The sequence below is a fragment of the Trachypithecus francoisi genome, unplaced genomic scaffold, assembly GCF_009764315.1.
Source record: "Trachypithecus francoisi isolate TF-2019V2 unplaced genomic scaffold, Tfra_2.0 Lachesis_group2, whole genome shotgun sequence".
Lineage (NCBI taxonomy): Eukaryota > Metazoa > Chordata > Mammalia > Primates > Cercopithecidae > Trachypithecus > Trachypithecus francoisi.
Genome location: NW_022681465.1, coordinates 62,752,529 through 62,755,014, shown reverse-complemented (window position 1 = coordinate 62,755,014; position 2,486 = coordinate 62,752,529). Strand labels below are relative to the sequence as shown.

Genomic DNA, 2,486 nt, shown 5'->3' with positions numbered 1-2,486 from the left:
GCAACCGGCACAACTACAACCAGAAAAGTTGAAACATGGGAACTATATGAAATGAACATTTGAGTTTGACTATGGGAATGCCCATGTAAAATATTTAAAATGTCAGCTAATTGCTCCTAGCTGTGTCTGATAATTGCAAGAAAGAGATGAGCCTGAAGATGATGGCCAGTTTGTACTTACAATGTAAAAGAAATATAAAGAGGTCAGGTCTTATTACATTAGAAAATAGCTTCTCATTTGCAGCTCCTCAATCCCTCCTCAAGGGCAGAAAATGTTTCTCAACATTTAATTTGAAAATCACTTAACATAGTGCCTTGTGTATATAGTAATAGAACCTCAGTTGGTAATTTTTAAAGAAATTAATGTAATGAGTCCAGACTTCAGTTTTTTAACTCCAAAAGGTGAAAATGGAAGCAAGACTGGATGAGAATTTTTTTAAGTCTCTTCAAATATGTGAGACATAATTCTAGCTTGTGAATGCAAAGATGTCTTGGCTTTTCATTTTGGCTTTGTCTCTTCTGGAGCTTCATTCATTCACTCATTCATGCACTTTTTCAATAGACATTTATTAGGACATTCTAGTATAAAGTGGTAAGGATAGAAAAACATGTAAAATTCAACAGCTTGGTATTATGCCTAGTGTATTCTAAAAGAGAGAGAGACAATCATGCTGTAAGAGCTCAGATAGAAAATTGAATGTCTAGCTGTGCTTCTGAGTGTCAGAGCAGAGCTAAATCATACATTCAGTGCAATCACTGAATACCCCAAAGAGGGCTATGTCAAGCTAGAATACTGTGTGAGTTTTTATCTTAAACTTTTATTCAACTTTGCCTTAGAATCCGTACATAAATATACAAGTTGACTTTGCTATAAATATAATTTTTAAAATTAAAAAAATAATTATGACCTTTTTTAAGGCATAGCAGTGTGGAAAAACATGCAGAAAAAATTTTACTTTGGGAATAAATAAATATGTCATACAGGAAGTAATATCTGTGTTCAATTTTGTAGCATGTAGTAACATGCAGAAAGTAGAGCATAAATATATGTTAGTTACTGTAAGTACCATTGTATAGGTTAGAAAGCTGAAGGAGAGAGAAGATAAGCATATAGTAGAAGAAAACAGAATAATAGGTAGAGTCTGGATTTAAACTGGCAGTAAGATTCAGGAATCTTCTCATAAGGTATAAAGTTAAACTTTTTTTTATTGATCAACATAGTGTATTCATCTTGTATGCAATAAAAACCTATTCAAGATTTTGAGCTGGGATAGAACACAATTACATTTGCATTTAGAGCAGCTGAAGGATAAGAAAATCAATGAGAATAATTATGCAAAGTTAAAGAAAGCAAACATGAGTATTTGTATTATCAAAGACAGATTCCACACAGTTTTCTTCCTTTTTTTTTTTTAGAGCGGTGACAATTTGGGCAGTAAACAAAGATTTCTAGTCATAGGCTTCTATAAGACAGGTAAAGACTAGCACCACTCCCCAAATAGTGAAGCACAAGAGGACAAAGAGTTATGAAGAAAAGAAGGGCTCAGTTTTGGAGACATTGCATTTGAAAACTGAAAGTATCAGACCATGATTGAAGGAAAGACAAAAATACAGAGATACCAGCTTGGCATGTGACCACTTTGGCTCTAGTAGCATTTCATGCTTTGTAAGAGGTACAGTGAGAGACCAACTGAAACCACGTATGTCTACGCTTTGAAATGTAGGGTGTACCAGAAGTAAAATATATCTCCTTTCAAAATCTCAAGCCATGTGTTTAGATTAAAATGATGATCTATTGTTAGTGACACGAAGTAAATGACAGAATAAAATAATTCTCTTACGAGAGATTTTAAAAATCCTATACATCAAACATCACTTTTCTAAAAATAAATTTAAACCATAATGTCTCGCATCCAGCCAAAATAATGAGGACCTTTAGACTACAAGTCAACATAAATAGGAAACAAAAGACAGGATAAACAATAGAAGAATTCAACAGGAAAATTTTTACATTTATCAGACACATACTATAAAACAATCATGCTTTTACTTACAGTGAGATAGAAGCCAAACTGTAAAATTTTGGCAGAAACGTGGAAACTATGAAAATTGACAAAGACTTTGAAAAAAAAAATAGAAAATATACATCATTGGGAAATTACCTAAAATTTAAGGAAAATAAAAAGAACCATCTTCATAAATTTGTGTGTCATCTTTGTGCAGCAGGTCAGTTAATCTTCCCTGTACATTGCAAATGTTACTGTGTGTGCTATCAAAGCAAGTACAAAAGAATAATCTTAACATTAATAGAAAGAAAAAGAAAAAAACAGAGTAACATCATAGGAACAAGTCACTGAAAGCCGATTTTTCAACAGCAACAATGGAAATGGAGGAAGAGTTAAATATCTTCCATTTGTTGATGTAACATAATAGCCAATTAAAAATTCTATGCTCACTAAATTTAATTAAGACTAACATGAAATAAAG

The 2,486-nt window shown here is 32.3% G+C and overlaps 1 non-coding gene across 1 annotated transcript; it reads right to left on the bottom strand.

Annotated features, from left to right (window-relative positions):
• Positions 1-2,177: 2,177 nt before the first annotated feature.
• Positions 2,178-2,284, bottom strand: LOC117066220. The gene has a single exon (XR_004430205.1). It is a non-coding gene; the product is annotated as a U6 spliceosomal RNA (small nuclear RNA).
• Positions 2,285-2,486: the final 202 nt, after the last annotated feature.